At 35.3% G+C, this 21,178-nt stretch overlaps 1 long non-coding RNA gene across 1 annotated transcript in view; it reads right to left on the bottom strand.

The window, feature by feature from the left end:
* Positions 1-20,076: 20,076 nt before the first annotated feature.
* LOC149136548 (uncharacterized) overlaps positions 20,077-21,178 on the bottom strand; it is a 45,709-nt gene continuing 44,607 nt past the window's right edge. The window contains exon 3 of the long non-coding RNA XR_016241058.1: positions 20,077-20,562. This is a non-coding gene — a long non-coding RNA (uncharacterized LOC149136548). The remainder of the gene's footprint in view (positions 20,563-21,178) is intronic.

Raw genomic sequence — 21,178 nt, 5'->3', positions numbered from 1 at the left:
AGTTGTGAAGAACATTATCACTGCCAACATAAAATATCTCAAACATGACACATCTACATAATTCAAAGAAAGTCACCCAAGATACACACTGCACCTCCATAATGCACTTTCAATTTTCTAGATTCTTTTCACAGAGTAAGCTTGCTTCTATCTCAAGCAACGCATGCCGATTCAAATCCTCACAAAGTAAAATGGCAATTCACAGAAGATATTCTGCAGAATTACTATCCAATAAACCTGCACGATATTAACTCATATATAAACAATATCTGAAGTATACTTCATGCACCAGATCAATCAGATCAGTTCACCCGAATCGTATTCAACAGATGTGCTACGAAATATTATAAGCATAAACCACAGAACGGATACCTTCTATAATCACATCAGGTAAATTAACACGAACTGTAACTCACACAGCATAAACACAATTACATTCCAACAAGAAATTACATTGAGATTTTCCTCAGAAACTACCACATCATGTTAAAACTGGTAACAATCATGGAATACACAAATACAGAATATATTATGCCAGACAAATCAGGATAAATAAACGAATATTGACTATATTGTCCCTGAAAAGACAGGATGGTCACGCCTATAATAGTAGTCAAATGATAATTCTACAACATTCAAAACGTGTCAACACAACCAGAAAAGGAAAGTCAATGGTAGACAATACCATTCAGATGTCACAGGCGCAATATCGTTTTAAAGTGCTTCTAAAAATAATCGTTTCTCATTGTAAATATGAGATTTAAAAAAAAATCTAAAGATATTAAAATACAAATACGAAGTAGATTGTTCTGAAAATCCCTCGCCATTTAATCTCATGAAGATAATGTTTGCCTGTCTCCTTTTCAGAGTCGATAGAACACACCAGTTCAGGGATGTGATAAGCAGAAATACAAGAACGTCGGAATGGATAGCTCTTGTGACATCTATCCCACCTCTTTTCGATTTCAAATCCCGTCTGGCCCTACTTGGGTGGTAAATTTATTAATACATCACCTGCTTTAACGCCACCACCTCGCACCGTGAGTATCTTTATCGAGGTTTGCTCTGTTGTAAGCATTCGCGCCAGATCTCAGGTTTAAAGCTATTTTCCTTCCACCAGTATCGTTGTAGAGAAGGCAATAGCTGTAAAGATATTGCATCATCTACTAGAAAAACAAACATAAATAAAACGTGTTTCAAATAATAATTTGTAGAATTTTGAGAACAGTGAGACTATAAAGAACATAGTAATCGCATATAGTGAGAGAACTAGCATCTTCGTTAGACAAAGTACTGCTTATCTTCCCTGCACCATATTGACAAGGGAAATCAACTTGAAGATATTCAATTGTTAGCCAACAATATTTACATACACCTGCTATGTAATGAACAGCACAGTAAGAATTTTCTAATATATTTCCTCTGTTTACTTGTTCTATTATAAGCTGAAATATGAAGCAGAAGATATTTTACTTGGTTTGAATATTCAGTGACTTCTGAATTCATTGAAATTTTGTAAAGTTATATAAATGCATATTGTTCATTGTTGATAACGTGTGTACGGAACGAATCCCATCCATGTTCAGTGTAATTTTAAAATAGTTAGAAAAATGGCAATGAAGCTTTTTTATGCAACAAACACGGCCAAATTTTCCAACAAAATTTATAAATACACTTTCACACTAATAGCCACATTTCCACACTCCCACGAATACCGTCATTGGGTAAGTTCCCAGTTCATTCAACAAGGCATCACTCTGAGATTCACTTCACATCTTAATCATCCACACTTATACATACATATATTACAAGACCATCATTTACAACAAAATTTTCCCAGGTATTCCATTTTGCAACAGAGCTGTCCAACTCAAAAATTTGGCAAACAGTTCAACAATGTTCCTTCTATCACCTACCGACTAACATCATTACATGAAGAAAACAAAGTACTTTTACCAACTCCAGAAAACAACGCATTACGGCAAGTCTCATACGAAACATTTCAGAACTCAGCGACAACACAGTCACTACAAAAACATTGCAGTATATACATTTCACAAAATAATTATAGGCGCGTATAAGTGAAATATTGTACAAGGCAACATAATAAAGTATATCCCCAATTACACATCAGAATTAGCTAACCTCATAAAATCTAGTGACAACCTCAAACACAATATACCAAAACTATAGACAAATGCAATAAAACTCAGCATCAAACAACTAAATAAGGATACAGGAAAAAAAACCTATAGAAAAACAGTAAATTGACAAACATTTATATACAACATGAAACGTGAACTAGCAGTAAAATACTAAGAAGAATGATTAACTTCATTAATATCCACAACAATGGTAACTCACACCGCTTGTAAAGATAACAATCTCAATATAAGTATACTGAAACATCAGGAACAGTCTCTTCCAAGATATTTCGCTAACATCAACAACTAAAAGCCATTCATGGATGGAGTTTTGGTTGTGTGACTCGCTCAGGTCATATGTACTTTTAAAAAAAATTGTTTGTCTTTTCTTCTCGCTAAGCTGTCACTTCCCGCAAGATGATATTTCAGATTAGGCATATCTGAGGCGAGAGGTAGTTGAGAGATACTTGTATGTGTATCTGTGCATCTATTCCAAAACGTCGAAGAGAAAGGAAGAATAATAGAAAGGGGGTTTGGATGGATATTTTTCTGGATGGTGGATTTAGAATCCGCTGTTCTGGATGTCGCTGCTGCTGCTGCTCGCCTTGCTGTTATTACTCTTAGTTTTAGTACTACTACTACTGTCTTTGGTGTTGACTGCTTCACTGCTGCAGCTGGTATCACACTTGTACAACTTTGCTGCCTTTGTGGCTACGGTATCGACACCAGTTGAAGTCCTCTCTAATGCCTTTTATTAAGCAAACAAAAATCTTAAGTGGCGCTTCGCTCAGAACAGGTACCTTTTGGCCTACTGACATCAATCGCAGCACGGAATTCCACTCCATTGGGCAGGTGGATAAGATGTGGGGAACTTTTCCACCTCTTCTGGTTTGAATAGGGAGACGATATCCACTGTGGTATTTGACCACAACTCCATCCATCTTTCTTCGAAGGGTGAATTGATTCTCTTCAAAATGAGGCAAGGTAGGAACCATCAAATGCCCAACCAAAGTTGAACTCTCCATTTTGAAGCGGCAGGTCTTTCTCCCTATGTAATTTGTGTGTTTGCAGATTGAGAGGAGAGAGAGAGAGAGAGAGAGAGAGAGAGAGAGAGAGAGAGAGAGAGAGAGAGAGAGAGAGAGAGAGAGAGTTCCTTGTTCGGTATTGCAGATATTGAATACTTCAGCGCGAGAGCTTAGCTGTTGAAAAGGACCACCGCAGCTCCGAACTGCAATGCCCTGCTGACTGTGTCCATATTTATATCGGGTACCATTTCTCTTGATTATGTTTAACTGCTTTCAAGCGTTGAGTTTTACAGCACAAACACCGATGCACTATTGTCTTCCGTGTGGTTTCTGCAAAACTCTTGACTGGGATGGCGATGTGTATATTCTTCCCATTCACCTTCACGAACTGCTTAGAGAAAAATTGCTTTCCACTAGCAATTATTTTGTCGTACGTTCTATTTCTCTTCCTGTTACTATTTTCCGTTGTTGTTGTAGTAGTTGTTTTTACTGCTCTAGGATATTGGTGTCGCAGCCATTCTTGTTGCTACTCTTGTTTTGTTGCTACTGGTGTCGTTGTTAAAACATTCCGTAATTATTGATGTTGTTATAGTTTCTGTTGTTCCCGAGCTTCTGCTCTCTCGTGAAGCTGATTGTAGCATGAGGTTCTCCTTTTACCTCATTATTGTGACTGTTAGAGGGCGTCGGTGAAGCCACAGTTCCAACGAGTAAAGATAAATGCATACAAGAGAGAAAAAGTACTATACCCTGTAGAGTACAACTTAGAAGCCACCCCTCCGCAGCCAGTGAATTTTTGGGTCCTTATGTAAAGTTGTTATAAAGATTAAAGGACGTAAACAAATAATTTCCGATCAAACAGAAGACACTTTTAGAAGCAGACGTGACACACGTACAAACCACACAGCAACATTAATAATAATCCTTTCTATTATAGATAGAAAGCCTAACATTTTGGTGGGAGCGAGATAGTCGATTACATCGACGCCAGTACTTAAGTGGTACTTAATTTATCGACCCCGAAAGGATAAAAGGCAAAGTCGGTCTCAGCGGAGTTTGAACTCAGAACGTAGCGACGGGCGAAATATCGCTAAGCATTTCGTCCAGCGGGCTAACAATTCTGCTAACTCGCCGCCTTACAGCAATAATAATAATGTTTTTAAATTTGGGCACTTCAAACCTAACACTAGACTGATATTTATCTTATTCTTTTCTACTCTAGGCACAAGGCCCGGAATTTTGTGGGGAGTGGACCAGTCGATTAGATCGAGATAGATCCCGGTACCAAATGGTACTTAATTTATCGACCCCAGAAGGATGAAAGGCAAAGTCGACCTCGGTGAAATTTGAACTTAAAACGTAAAGATAGACGAAATACCGCTAAGCATTTCACCTGGCGTGCTAACGTTTCTGCCAGCTCACCGCATTTGATACTTATTGACCTCAAAAGAATGAAAAACAAAGACGACCTTTGTGTAATTTCAATATAGGCTGAAAAGCTGGATGAAATGCCGCTAATTATAGAGTCCAGTGTGTTTCCGATTCGGGCAGTTCGCTGCTTTAATAGTAATCATCATCATAATAATAATCCTACCTATAATAGGCACAAGGCCTGGTATTTATGGGGAGGCGGCAAACCAATTACGTCGACCTCAGTGCTCAAGGTCTTTCATCCTTTCGATTCTGAAAAGATGAATGGCAAAGAAAGTCAGCCACACCAGAATATGAAATCAGAATGTAGGGACGGAGAAAATGCTGCTAAGTCTTTTATCCGACGTGCTAACGGTTATGCCAGCTCACCAACATTGGCTAAGACAATTTTTGTTGCATTGGTACCAACGATTGCAAATACCAAACTTGAATATGCTGAATCGAATATGAAGTTAGTTTTTCTCTGTAAGCTCTAGACTTTTTGTACTTAAAGCTTTTTTATATTTTCTGAATTTCGAGTATTTCCAGAGATATGATGCAATCCCTATGCGAATTTTCTTATACTATCTTCGGACTAGGTGGCAAAGAACAAATATCTATGCATTGAGATTCTAACTTTATTCATATATACGAGTTAAAATACCACAATAAGAATTAGGCTATAAATGCAATATTTCTTTTTCCCATACTGAGTAAAATGGTTGTTATTGTGCACCAGTTTTTTCGCCATCTGCTTTTCAGTTACACAAATATATATTATATACAGATGACAGGTGTACATAGTTGAGAAACTGATTAGGATGGAAGATAAACACAGATAGGTCTTATTCAGGCTAAAATTTGTGCTGAAACTCTTGCGTTCGTAGACTTTCACATGGAAATTTTGTTTAATGCTCCAGCAGTAGTCTTCTATCATGTTTTTGTCCCATCACTCTTGATAACGCTCTTCTGTTGTCCTAAGGTCTTGATGGAAGCACTCTGTTTGTTCATCACTTGCATCTCCAAGGTTTTCAGGAAATTGATCGAGGTGTTTGTGGAGGAAATGGAGTTTAACGCTCATGTTACACTCAAGATCATGGAAAGTTAACAGCATAATATTTCCAAGAATATTTTTTATGACTGCTACGAATGACAGCTATGCTGCTCTTTCCTTGTCATTCATCTTTCCAACAAATTCCTCATCACGTACGAAGGCAAGAAGCTGATGTCTGTCAAACATACCTGCTTTGATCTTCTCGAATGATAAACCAAAAAAGGCAGAGACTATATGTTGAAAACATACACCATCAGTATTCAATGCCTTAGTGAATTTCTTCAAGCCCAGCTTTATATGGTGTTATGGAAAAATAATCTTTTCTCGGCTAACAATTGGATCATTCACAATATTTCGTCTACCAGCTTCCAAAATCTCACGAATGGGCCACTTCTTCTGAACCCAGTGTTTCTCTAAAGCACGGCTGTCCCACATACAGAGATAGCAAGGATACTTTGTGAAACATTTCTGTTGGCCGAAAAGTAAATCGACCATTTTCTAAACTACATAAATAGACTGGTTCTGCTCATGATACTTTAGTTGCTCAATAACCTTTTCTATGTCATTGTACTCGTTCTACAAATGCACTGAGTGACCAAGTAGGGCAGCTCCATAACCATTGCCATTGTGTGGGAGAACACACTTTAGGCTGCACTGAGAAATATCTAGAAATAATTACGAGTCAGTTGAACTGTAAAAGGGGATTCCTAATTCCCGGAGAAGACCAGCAAAGTCATGGCAGTAAACAAAATATTTTTCTTCTGAAAAAAAAAAATGACATAGAAATCTGGTCTCGTTTTCGAAAAGAAGAAACTGTTGCAGTTTTATCAAGTAGATGTTTTTTTTTAGCAGTCTGGATGCTTGAACAGCAGTTGCAGTCCTGGAGAGTCTCAAATCACGCACTAAATCATTCAATCCTGTTTGGCTAAATTGTTGAGGAGTTGATCTTTCGGTACTATAAGATGAGACATTAAATTCTGAAATAATTTCGTAAACTTCGTTATCATCCTCGTACTCTTGTTCGTTACCTTCATCTTCGGAAGAAGTAAACCCAAGGAAAACTGGAATCAGGAGTGTCTCAGAGTGCACATTAGGTCTAATTTCTGAAGGAGTATTGGGATAAGATATTTTATACCTATTTTTCTTCCCGATGCTTTTTGTGTTGACCATACAAAAATACCAGTCACTTGTGTGGCCCACTGACTCTCGCCAAACCATAGGAGCTTCAAATAGCAGGCCCTTTCGTTTTCATGTTGCCCAGTCACGAAGCATTTCCTCAAAACATGAGAGGCCAATTTTTTGTCTTGATCACCTAGGGGAATTCGAAAATAGACTTTATAAGCTCGACTCACAAAGAATATGATATTGCACCTTTGACAAATAAATATGAAGGAGTCACAGAAATAGCAGAAGACATCAGCACTATTCACAATTCTATGTCTACTTGAAGAAGCCATGATCATATCTCAAAAATCACAATTATCAATTCTTTGTAAGTAGGATATATGCAACTCAGTATGTCATATTTAACTATAAATGTATAAAATGTTCGTCTTCAAATTGCAAGAAAACTAGAACATGAAGAACAAAACCGGTTACAGATTTGAAATTAGCCCCCAAAAGACAGAATCAGTAAAAAAAATCTCATGCCACAGAAAATTAAAAACAAAATTGTTGTTCTGTGTAATAGTAGTAGTAGTGGTAGTCGCAATGGTAGTAGCAGTAGTAGTAATTGTAGTTTTAGTATTAGTCGTGGGACGATCACTACACCAATAACAACACACGCATTAGTTCAATTTTATTTTCTTTATTGTTAATCTATTGATTGAATGTCGAACCAACTAACCGATTGTTTGATTAATGTGCTGGTGAAACAATCAATGGGTTGTTTGTCAGTCCTTCCATCGCTTTTCGCGACCTTATCAATTACATGCGTTCTCACTTCCAATTCTGCTTTATAAGTTTAATCGAACGAGTTTCTGATATTTAACATCTGGTTTCTTTCAAATCTTCGTACAGTCACTAATTTTTTTATAATAATGTACTTTCTCACCTTTTTCTTCTTTATGAAACTCTTCGATGCAATATTCATGAATCTTGTGCCCTCTTATAAACGAGGTTCTAGTTTGAGTTGATATTATAAGACGGATGATTTTGTAATCAAACTATTTATGTTCTGTAGTCAACTGTACATTGATAGTCTTTATGTACTGAATTTACAGTTTATTCAAATTACGAAATTAGTCATCGCTTTCAATTTTCATTGATTCACCCATAGAAATATTTTGTATTTTTATTATAAGAGTTTTATTTCAAATTGACAATTCTCTTATTGTTTGCATGTAAAATTGCGTTTCTTTCGTCTCATTTGTCTCAAGTATTTTCTTGTGTATGTGTCATACACTACTGTAAGGGAGTACGTGGTGGTTTTAGAGCCTACATATCGTCAACTGGAGAGGCAGTTTCATGCCATCCAAAATGATTGTAAGGTACTGGACGGACGGACTGGTTAAATTACTTGAGAGCTGTTTAACCTAGTTCTTCAGATGGACAAAGAGATGATGGTAGGGTAGACATTCATACCTAAAAGGGACCAAGAAAGCTTGCTCCTTTGCTTTCTGCAGACAGGACGTTTTCAGCTGATCAGACCGTCCATTTGTTATGAATATCCGCTGCGTGGAGGACAGGACATACCATGGCTGATGACGCTCAAATATACGCTAACGCTACAATATCTCCAGCGTTACCTTGACTGTGAGCAGGTACGATCGCTGTTTGCAAGACTTGCTTTTCTGCGTTTCTGATAGAGATGCAGTGCTGCGTCAGGTGTAGGATAAGAGAGGATGACTAGCATCTATACTGCTATCAGGCACTCACATCTCTCTGCCTATCGTCCAAAGCGGCAGGTGTTTGTTCCACCATGTCCTGTAAACGATTAGTAGTGGATCAAAGCGACACTGTTCTAGCTGAAACTAAGGACGTCGATGAAAATTGTCTGTCTTTTTTGCCGGATTTGAGATGAACTCTACAGGCATAGTAGTGCTGTCATCCACGCTTACCCGAGACGTGCGTAGAGTGACGAAAGAATCTTGCTCGCGCTTATTGAATACTTGACCTTTGTTGACTTGTAGATTTATGTCGAACAGCTGCTCTCACGTGTAATATGGAGTTCACTATCGATACTCTTGTTAAGTACGTTGACTTAAGTAGGATTTTTGGTTACTCCTGAGAGCATTTTATCCCTAATGGGATAAAAAAATTTCTAGTAACCTTTCTTTCTTTTCCGTTTATTTTTCTAAAACCTCTCTGTCGTTGCCTTCGTAATGTCTTAAATGGTCTTTGTGACCCTTGTCTCCAATAATAACAACAACAACAACAACAACAACTACTACTACTACTACTACTACTACTACTACTATTGTTGTTGTTTTTGCAGGAAAAGGTAAATCTTTGGGTGCTTTCATTTATCAGTTTCTCGACTGTGTTATGTGAATTGTTTTGTTACCATCGGGTACATCTCCATTTTCAGAGTGATGTGACATTTTGTTGATGTTGACATTTTCTTATGCTACGCCTGTTTCATTTTTTCTGAGATTCGTTTTGCTATGTTCCGTTATGTGAAGTATATGTTGCTGGGCTTTGTTGGACTCGTGTTACTTATCTACTTTGTGGTTTGTGTAATGTGTTTTGGAGTTCGATGCTGATTATTGTTGACTATACTTGCTACGTATTATACGTTCCTTCTTCCTTTTTGATCCATTGTTGAATTTTTGCATTGTGTTGATTGGTTTTCTTTTATTTTCCTTTCCAGTATGCTTTGATCATTCTTGATATAAGAATGTTCTTTGAATGATATATTTTGATAACGATTTACATACACTTATCGTTTCCTTACAGTGTGTCATGTTTATTGATCTTATAGAATTTCTGAATTTCTTTTCCTTTTTTACGTGCTGGATCCTTCTTTACGTATTTTGCTAAGTAAACATATATGCTTTTCTTTCGTGTCCATATGGATGTTTCCTTTCTATTTTTGAAATTGGTGCTGAGGAGGGTCTGGCTCAATGGGTTCAAAGCAAGGTTCTATTTATTTCTGTAGCTTCTGCATAGCTGAGACCACTCGGTTTGTTGGCACGTGGATAGCTTGTTTCTGTGACAGTTTCTTTTGACGATCTATGTTACAGTTATATATATATATATATCCTTTAGGCGCAATGGCCCATTGGTTAGGGCAGTGGACTCGCGGTCATAGGATCGCGGTTTCGATTCCCAGACCGGGCGTTGTGAGTGTTTATTCAGCGAAAACACCTAAAGCTCCACGAGGCTCCGGCAGGGGATGGTGGCGAACCCTGCTGTACTCTTTCACCACAACTTTTTCTCACTCTTCCTGTTTCTGTTGTGCCTGTAATTCAAAGGGTCAGCCTTGTCACTATGTGTCACGCTGAATATCCCCGAAAACTACGTTAAGGGTACACGTGTCAGTGGAGTGCTCAGCCACTTGCACGTTAATTTCACGAGCAGGCTGTTCCGTTGATCGGATCAACTGGAACCCTGGACGTCGTAAGCGACGGAGTGCCAACAATATATCCTTTAGTATAACTGCTTGTACGAGTGCTGCTATAACAGATAATTCGTTTCATCAATGTTAATCGATTTCATCACTTTTCTGTTTACTTTATTGATACTTACTAGATCTTCCTTCATTTTAGAGTGTCCTTATTCATTTTGCTGTCGATTGAAAGTTGAATATTACTTTAATACTTTTGTTGAGGTCTTGCCTCTTGAATGTATCCAAGACTACGTCCATTGTTTTCAATCTTATTTTGTAATTTTGGTCCTTTTGTTTTTTATTTAACCATTTTTTCGTAGAGTCTTATATTTCATACATGTTGAGCTCTGTTGTGAGTCTTGTATTGATTTACGGGAGTTCATATTTAATTCATATTTTTTGTGCTCTTCATTTATACTTTTTTCACATGTATTCCTTTTGTGTGTTTTTTGTCAGTTCTTTCTCATCTTATCATTGATTATTATAAATCTCCGTACATTCGTTTTGTTCCAATAGATTTTGCGCTCGAATTTTCGCCTATATTTCCTCTTCAACTCTTACGAGTTTTTCATTGTGTTCCTCTATGTTAGATATTAGTTTGTGGTGTAATATGAATGTAACATTTTAGTCAAGTGTTCATTGCAGCATATTCCCATTTACTTTTGTTCTTGTTTTAGATGTTATTTTAAAAGCTTACAATAAAACGAGCTATTTTCTTTCTAAGCTAATCATTTGTAGAAACAGTACCTCTGAAAATCATGTTACTTCATAAATGACTTATTGCAATAAACCGAACAAAGAAATACATTATACACTCTGATCAGTCATGTGTATGTTGTTTGTATGTTATCCAGATTGTTTTATTTATACACTTATGTGACTTACTTTTGAATAGCATTGATTTATTTCAAGTTCTTAACGCTTTGCTTTGTTCTTATTCGAAAGTTTGTGTCATTTTGTTTACTCGATATGGGCTGCGTTCATTAGTTCTTTATTCTCGTACAATTGCATGATTTTAGACAATATATTTTGTGTGTAATGATCACGAGTAATATGTCTAATTTAATAAGAATCAATTGTATTTATTGAAATTGTTTTGTGTTGTTTTCTTTCCATTCACATCTTCATACTGCTGTTTTCCCACTTTCTCACGTTATGAGTATATATATATTTTCTATAACATGTCAATGATATATCGATATATTTTGTACATAATGATCACTTTTAGTAGATAGAATTAGTATTTACCGAGTTCTTGTGTGAAAAAGCGTCACTGTGGTTCAAGTATGAGGATTGTACGGTAAGGAGATAAGAGGGCTTTTCAAGTTACGGTAGTCACTGAAGAAGACGTATATCTTTTGCTGTTATGTACCTTTTACCCGTTGCAACATTTAAAAAAATTAATTGTGGTAGGTTGTGAGCGCTGAAATGACCAGTAAATATGGTCAGATAGATATGCATCGATGTTATATTGTAATGATATCAGAAACCAAACTGGTTTATCAGACTTGAACCAAAGTTAGAGCTGGTACATTTATAGGAGTAAAATCTACTTGAGAATTTTCTGCTGTAGTGAAAAAATCGAAAATAAGAGTAAGGAAGCCATTGACATAACATTCGCAGCAACCTCAACAATTTTCTTGTATACTAATGGTAGGTCGGGAGATTGCTACCGCTATCACAGAAATGCCATTCACGTACCATGCAAGGCATTGACTTGTGTCACTCTTAGTAATCAGGTTACAATCCAGTTATCACTTGACTAGAGGCCCCAGGAAGCATTTCTAACCATAATCATGAGGCAATAAGGAGAAAAAGGTAAATCATTAAGCGTAGAGGAATCAAAATAAGGGCATTTTGAAGGAACCCAGATTAAAGCCAATTAATTAAATAACCATTACATGGCCAATGGCAGGGCATAGAATTTCACAGATCTTCGAAAGAATAACGAGAGCCTAAATAAAACTGTTGAAGAACTATATTAAATTTCAACCTCTTTACCTCCGCCTTAGCGAAGGCGGAGGTATTGTTTTTCAGTCGTGTTTGTTTGTTTGTCCGTGGACAAGATATCTCAAGAACCACAAAATGGATTCGGATGAAACTTTCAGAGATGTTTGACCTTGTGACTAGCACGGACTGGTTAGATTTGGGGATCGATCCGGTACCAGACAAAGATTCTGGATTATTTGTAATATTTACTTTACTTTACATGAAGTATTACGATCTTACGTTGATTTGCAAGTCTTTTTCTGATTATCTCTTTTGAAAGCACGCATGGTTTCCACCTAAGTTTTGGCTGCGTTGCTGTTTCCAAAGTTTTATTTCTGTTTCTCTATTATTAATTTTACTCGCATCTCGATCTTAGTTGAAACTGATGGATAAAGAAATCAAACTACATAAACAAACGGCAGCAAAACCGTTCAGAAATTAAATAACACATATTCAGTAATAATAATTTAATTCATCCTCGACAATTTGTTTTACCAATTTTGAATACATCGCTCCTGTTCAAAACATCTTATATACTTGACAATTGTATTTCTAGCTCTGCCTTGAAGGAAGCTTTACTTCTTGGACTCACATTTTTGTGCACATTAATGTTGTTAAATCTCCGTTAACAGCACCGTATGAAAGTCCTTTCAGTTTTCTTTCACGCACGGATAAATATTTCACTATAGACCTTAGTTGTCGTAAAGCCTCCATAGAGAAAACTGCCCCTGTTCTCACTGCAGACGACACACACACAACATTTCTAAATACGATCCGCACACCCACTTTCACATTTCCTGAATACCATTGAGATCGATCAGGTACCGGACAAAGATTCTGGATACTTTTTCCGGTTTTTTACTTAATTTTTCAGAGTGGTCGGGTTCATTTTTAGCATTCCCGTTTGTGAGAGCAATCGAGTTTATTTCAGATATTCTCATTTTAGAAATTATCTCCGGTTAATTGTTGAGAGGGCGTTGGTGTTGCCTTCGTGGAGGTTTGCGCTCTCTGAGTGCTCTTGCTTATTTTTACATTGTACTTGACTCTTCTCGTCTACTGTATATGTACGTATCAATATATTTTGTAGTCCAAGAGTATAACTGTTTTATGTTATAGGTTAGAACTTTGTGTCCTGTGGAACATTCACTTTAAATGTTGTTGTTTCTCTTTGCTTATTTTCTTTTCCTTAATATTCAGCAGCAGCAGCGGTCACAGCAGCAGCAGCAGAGGCCACAGCAGCAACAGCAGCTGTAGTAATATTAATAGTAGTTTTTGTTGTTGGTGCTGTTATTATTGTGTCGTCGTCTATACTGTATTAACATTTACAGACATTTTGAGAGACCTTAGTAAATTCAGTAAATATTTCGAAGCAAAGTGAAGTAGACAGACTGGAGGTGTGGTATCACTGCTATCTCCTGTTTTGATAGTATTAACATTACAATATAACTAAATCACTCTGTAAGTTAGATCAATATTGCAGTCACAGTAGTTGTATAACTATATTGCCATCATATAATGCTATCTGCATATAAGACTTAGAGCTACTGTAGCAGCAAAACCGAAATAGTTTTGCAGTAGTATTACTTGAATAATTTGTAAAGACAGAGCAAAGAGATCTGTCTAAATCGACATAAACACGAAGCTAGGTGTAGATAGATTTTTTCAACAATGTAAACAATTTAATATATAACCTTTATTTTATATTTCATGATATATCCCTCTTCAGAGTAATTTCATTTTATTTTCTAATAAAAAAAAAGTGGGTTGCACAAGAATTTCTTTTGTTTCCCTTGACTTCGACTGATTTGCTCACGATACAAAAAAAAAAAAAAAAAAATGGAAGGAGGGTAATTTAATTTGGTTAAATATATAAAGGATATTGGATTTACAGTTTAATCATGTTTGTTCCGAAAATAGATGCTGTCTGTGATCAATTATAAGAGTTATCTTCTAAATTATTGGTGTAAGATGGTGTGTCTGGTATATTCCTACAAACATTCATAAACACATATTTACGGAAACGGATATACTCACACACCTCACCGGTCACATATTTTTGTTGTGTTTGTATATATATATATATACACATACAAACACATATATATGTATGTATGTATATATGTGTGTGCGTACGAACAATGCGTGTGAATATATATGAATGTATATATATATATATATATATATATATATATATATATATATATATATATGACTGTGTGTGTGTGTATGTGTGTGTTTGTGTAAAGTTTAGTGAAAGAAACAGAAAGATAGAGAGATGGATAACTTGAAAAGCAAGCAAGGATAAACAAGGCCATTACTCAGAGGTATATAGGGAATAAGGACACGTAAGCGTTTTGCCTAATGATGTAATGAAGGAAATATTCTTGCAAAGATCGAAATTTTGGCCACGATTAGCATAAAAGGAAGGTTTTAATTCTGGGTATATTCAAAGAGTTTGTTTTAAATGATTATCGCTACACATCTAATGTTAGTTAATTAAATTAGATTGCAAGACCCACAGGCATTAATCCTATAGAAAACCTAACGAGGTGACGGCATATGGCCTTAAGTACTCCAATCAATACCAGCTATATTTAGAAACCTAGAAGAAGACACGAGCTTGAGGAGTCAGGGATGTTTTTCAGGCTTTAACAAAAGTAGCTTCGCAAGGAATTTAGAAATTCTTCTTCTTCTTCTTCTTCTTCTTCTTCTTCTTCTTCTTCTTCTTCTTCTTCTTCTTCTTCTTCTTCTTCTTCTTCTTCTTCTTCTTCTTCTTCTTCTTCTTTCCTCTCTCCAGAGGCCATGACTGAGAGCGTTTAGCAATGGTGTACCAGGAACCTTTACCTTTCCGTTCATTGATCCTCAATTTCCTGTTATGTGTCTCTGCTAATAACATCAATGTTGTTAAGTGAGTGGTCTTTGTATTTTAAGTTACGAAGATATTCTCCAGTATAGAATATCTTATGAGCTGTTTTTCAGCCCCATAGAAGTAACGAGCAAAGCATAACCTGCGTTCATCAATAACAGTAGAGAGGGGAAACATCAAGCCCACCTTGAAGTTTCTTCTTCATTGTTCAGTTTTCGGTCCCAAAAAGAAGAATAATGCTTATCTATGCCCTGCAGAAATCAAGCCATGACGAGTTTGAAATACACTATTTCAGATTATTTACATTATTTACCTTATTTACATAATTAACTGTGGAGGCGCAATGACCCATTGGTTAGGGCAGCGAACTCGCGGTCGTAGGATCGCGGTTTCGATTCCCAGACCGGGCGTTGTGAGTGTTTATTGAGCGAAAACACCTAAAGCTCCACGAGGCTCCGGCAGGGGATGGTAGCGAACTCTGCTGTACTCTTTCACCACAACTTTCTCTCACTCTTACTTCCTGTTTCTGTTGTGCCTGTAATTCAAAGGGTCAGCCTTGTCACACTGTGTCATGCTGAATATCCCAGAGAACTACGTTAAGAGTACACGTGTCTGTGGAGTGCTCAGCCACTTGCACGTTAATTTCACTAGCAGTTGATCAGATCAACTGGAACCCTCGACGTCGTAAGCGACGGAGTGCCATTAAATTAACATAATTTACATTTGACGGATATTTGTCTTCGTCTTCTTTGTTGTTAACACAACGTTTCAGCTGTTATACACTTCAGCCTTCATCAGGTGTCTTGGTGAAATTTCGAACCTGGGATTTCGATGTTATTGTTGTTGTTATTATTATTATTAATATTATTATTATTATTATTATTATTATTATTATTATTATTATTATTATTATTATTATTATTATCATTGTTGTTGTTCAGGTCATCATGTTTAAACAACACTTATTCAGGGATCTTTTGAGCAGGAGGAGTTACTCGACCTGAAAAAAATTCTATCTTGGCCCCACCTGCGCTGTTTATCTTGAAAGGAGATCACTATTTACATTATTTATATTTGACTGATATTTGTCCTCATCTTCTTTGTTGTTAGCACAACGTTTCGGCTGATATATCCTCCAGCCTTCAGCAGATGTCTTGGTGAAATTTCGAAACTGGGTTCTCATTCCTAAGGTATTTTTTCGATGTTGTTATTATTATTATTATAATTATTATCATCATTATTATTATTATTATTATTCAGGTCACTACTTGGAATTGAACTCGGAATCGAACTCGGAATCTTGGGGTTAGTAGCCTGCGCTTTTAACCACTACGCCATATGCACGTGAACTGAATAATAATAATAATAATAATAATAATAATAATAATAATAATAATAATAACATCGAAAAATGCCTTAGGAATGAGAACCCAGGTCCGAAATTTCCCCCAAGACACTTGATAAAGGCTGGAGGGTATATCAGCCGAAACGTTGTGTTAACAACAGACATGTTGAGGACAAATATCCGTCAAATGTAAATAATGTAAATAATGTACATGGTTCCTCATCTCTTAAATATAGAACTACAATTAGGCCTGTACACCTATTACAGACTCTGTAACCAAACAACATCCGGTAGTGTCGTAAAGGTAATATTGATCGAATGATCCAGCGCATGTATATATATATATATATATATATATATATATATATATATATATATGTACACGTACATATTTAATCATATATAATCTATGTACCTCTCCATACACACTCACACTCGTATATGTATATGTGTGTGTATATATATATATATATATATATATATATATATATATATATATATATATATATATATACACATGTATATATCTATGTAAATATAGATACATACGTATATATATTTATACATATATATTATATATATATATATATATATATATATATATATATATATATATATATATATATATATATATATATATATATATATATATATATATATATACATATATACACACACAAATAGATATACACGCACACATTTATATCCTGACGCAAATAAAAATATATATTTATATATACATGTATATGTATACGTATATATATATATATATATATATATATATATATATATATATATATATATATATATATATATATATATATATACACACATATATATATATATACATACATATATACGAATACACATATGTGTGTGTTTGTGTGTGTATGTGTGTTTGTATGTACGTATATATATGTATTTGTTTGTACGATAATTATATGCCGATTACATAAGATTTTATCTCTTAACCTATTTTTTAGAAACATTCATATCAACCCTGCATAAAGCTAACTAATGTAATTAATTATCTTTTGATAAGCTCTTCCCTTACTGTATTACAGAAAATGACAGGAGCATAGGCGTTAGCGAGGAAGAACATCAGTAATTCCTCTTTATTTTTACATTAAGCACAACGCTAATAATATTTCTAAATGATTTTCGGAGGGTAACATTTATTAATTTCAAAGAACAAAACTCTATTCTTCTTCAATGTATGATCCATCATCTCACATCAATGCAAATGTTGTACCGCTTCTGTCAATAGGTCATGGTTCCATGGAGGTCCTCCAGACTAAGGTACCCAAGATCCTTGTCACAATCCCCCTTCATTTTCTGAAGGTCTCCATAATGACTGCTCCTCTTGTTATCCTTCAGCTTCGGGAACAGCCAAATGTCAGAGACAGAAATGACTGGACTGTAGGAAGTGTGAGGGGCAGTTACATACATACATACATAGATGCATACTTACGTACGTATGTACGCACGTACATACATACATACATACAAACAAACATACATACATACATACGTATATATATCTATATATCTTTGTCAGGTAGTTGGTTACTAACATGGAATTATGGGTTGATGCATTCTGCTGGTGCTGGTGTCACCGACCCGATTGGATGAACTGTGGTCTTTTGTGATGACCCACAAAATACGCATTGTTGACCTCTGGCCTGAGGGAACCCAGTAGATATAGATGATGTCCTTGTTTTCCAAAAGGACGATCATTACGTTCGTCTTAGTGGACCAGCTTTGTCTGACCTTCTTGGGTCTGAGGGAGCCATGATGTATGCATTAAGTACTTTGGCTCTTAGATCATAACAGTAAATAAAACTTCCGTCAAAGGTCACCAGAGACGCAAGGTAAACTGGGATTGCAGGTAATGATCCCGCACCTCTGCTGCCACTAACATCTCTTACCTTCAGTTCATCTGTGAGTATCCTGAGAACAAATTTTCCACACATTTTCCACATGCTCAGATCTGCATGAATAATTCTGTGTACAGTTGTTACAACATCTCCAGTCAGTGTGCTTATTATCTTTATAGATAAACGACAGTCTTCATTTAGAAATTTGCGAATTTTCTGAATCAGCTCTGATATTCTGACTTACATCTCCCTCCCAAAACCCATCCTCTTTCACTTCAGCCCTACCTTCCTTGAATCTCTGTGTTAGCGAAAAATAGATGCTCAAGTCATACAAACTTTTCCATAAGCAGACTTGAGCACTTCATAAGTTTCTGTAGCGATGTTCTCCAGTTTAACGCAAAACTTTATCGCTTAGCGAGCTTCTAAATTGTCTTTGAGTCCCAACTGATGTCTGTAAATCAGTGGACTGGGAAAAGCAGTGTTTAGTAGGGAGTGTTCAAAGAGCTTTTATAGCCCCGTCTTTCAGTGCAGAAAAGATGTGGCAGGTCAGCTTAAAAGATGCGTAGTAATGATATACTAAAATTAAAATTAACTAGAACTCGTATTACTGCCTCACATGAAAAAGGCACAAAACATCTCGTACGTATATACATACATACATACATACAGACAGACAGATATACATATACAAACACATACACAGAAATGTATATGTATTTACTTGCATATACTAAAGTACTTAAGTATATGAACATACGCCCACACACATACTTACATACATGCATACATACATACATATATATATACTTATATATCTCTATCTTTCTCTCTCTCTATATCTATCTATCTATCTATCTATCTATCTATATATATATATATATATATATATATATATATATATATATATATATATATATATAGAGAGAGAGAGAGAGAGAGAGAGAGAGAGAGAGAGAGATTAATAGATAGATCCCAAAACACTCCCATCCATACATATATGCTTCTATGTATGTGTATGTTTGTAAGATGTCGATGCGCGTAATTCATGCATGTAATTTAATGTAAACTCCTCTTCGTTATGTTTTGATTAATATTGAGTATTTAACTTAACATATACGCATATAGTTATAAGTACATGTGTATTTGTGTAATACTCAGTATTACTCAAACTATAACGTAGAATATTTATCTAATAACATGCCTGACTTAATTATTTCAATTTCTAACAAATTATGCCTTGTATGTTGTTTTATCACGCATTCTTTGCCTGACTGACAGATAACTTCTCAAGTTGAGTATTTATTCCGGACATGGCATCATGAGGATGCAAATATTAAAAGTTTCAAGGAATGGCATGGATTAATACAATATAATAATTATATATAATTAGCCGTCCACTGCACTCTCTACTCGAATATATGCGATTGCCCAATCTATCAGGCAGAAGTAGAATATTGAATAAAATATCCTAATAGCACAGCACAGCGACGTCGTTGTTTTGTTGGTTAAAAATGGATGAGAGTAGTCACATAAAAATCCGGTTATTTATAAATGAAGGCTTCTAAAATATCCCAGATAAAAACCCTTCGTAAAGGAAGGCAGCTGATTGATAGGAAAAAGTTATTTAGCTAAAGTGTTTTAATGTCGAATATCTCGGTATTTCATATGTCCAGTATAGGTTTAACTGGTCTGCAATCTGAAATATATCATAGTGATTTGCTTGACATATTCAAGTTTTTATTTCTTTACATGGAGGCAGCAAAAAAGAAAAACAAAAACAAAACAGACAATATTTTTTTTTAATATTTAGTGTCTTACTTCACAGTATCAGGATCTTGTGATTTCTGTTTGTACATAACAGACAGTAGCTGCTATGACCATTGTATGTGTATGTTTTGCAACAATATTCAATTTATTTTATGGTTGCCTTCTCTCCCATGAGTTTTATAAACAATATTTTTATTTTAAAAGTGGGTATGTTATTTGTATGTATACTTTTAAATCTATTCTCAGTAACACGATACGCACATTGTCTATAGCGTGTAATCTAAGTCTTCTACGTCTTCTTCGTATATTATTTTTCACATATATTTTCTACTCAAAGGGCACCAAGTCGTATCTCTGAAATTGCACACAGGTTGCAATAATTGTGTGTTGTTTATTGATTTTTGATTTTTGTTAGATATTTGCAATCCTATGTGTTCTCTACATTTGAAGTGTAATATTAGATTTTCCCGCATATATTATAGGTTTCAACTATAATATTTCTGTTAGTGTATCCTGGAATGTTCTTCATTTTCAAGATTCTAACAAAAAAAAAATATATATATATATATACTTTGTGTTTTGATTGAACTTAGGAACATTCTACTTCAAGCGTTAAAGTTCAAAATGTCTAAGCCGCAACTCACTGCTGGGTACATGAAAATTTCTGAATTATAAATATATGAATATGTTATCACTGGTATCTATATTATTTACAATATCCTAATACTGGGATGGCATTGGACAATTACATAAGCTATTTGGATTATATATTATCTAATAATAAACTTCCACTTTATTTGCGCAGTATCCATAGAAAAAATTCATGTAAACTTCTCAGCAAATTGAGCTTCATTGAGAGTCAATACATAGGAGAGAACGATATTACAGATGATTGAACAAGATTCATTATCTCAACGATAATATGGAAGCATACAATGGATAACTTGATTAACTGCATCGTAATGGCCTTGGGATCAAAAATTGCTACAAAAATGATTTGTAGCAATTTTAGAATCATCCTACCTCCTGGGTATGATCCAGCAGGACTAACATATATGGATAGATTTTAATACTTACATTTAATATATAACAGAAAACGTTGTAATGTCCAACAATCAGGGGAAAGCTTTATTGAATTGCAACATTACTCACAGG

The sequence above is a fragment of the Octopus bimaculoides genome, chromosome 3 (genome assembly GCF_046866305.1).
Source record: "Octopus bimaculoides isolate indiv1 chromosome 3, ASM4686630v1, whole genome shotgun sequence".
Taxonomy (NCBI): Eukaryota; Metazoa; Mollusca; class Cephalopoda; order Octopoda; family Octopodidae; genus Octopus; species Octopus bimaculoides.
Note: the sequence above shows the minus strand (reverse complement) of the source record. Positions and strands in the feature narration are given on the sequence as shown.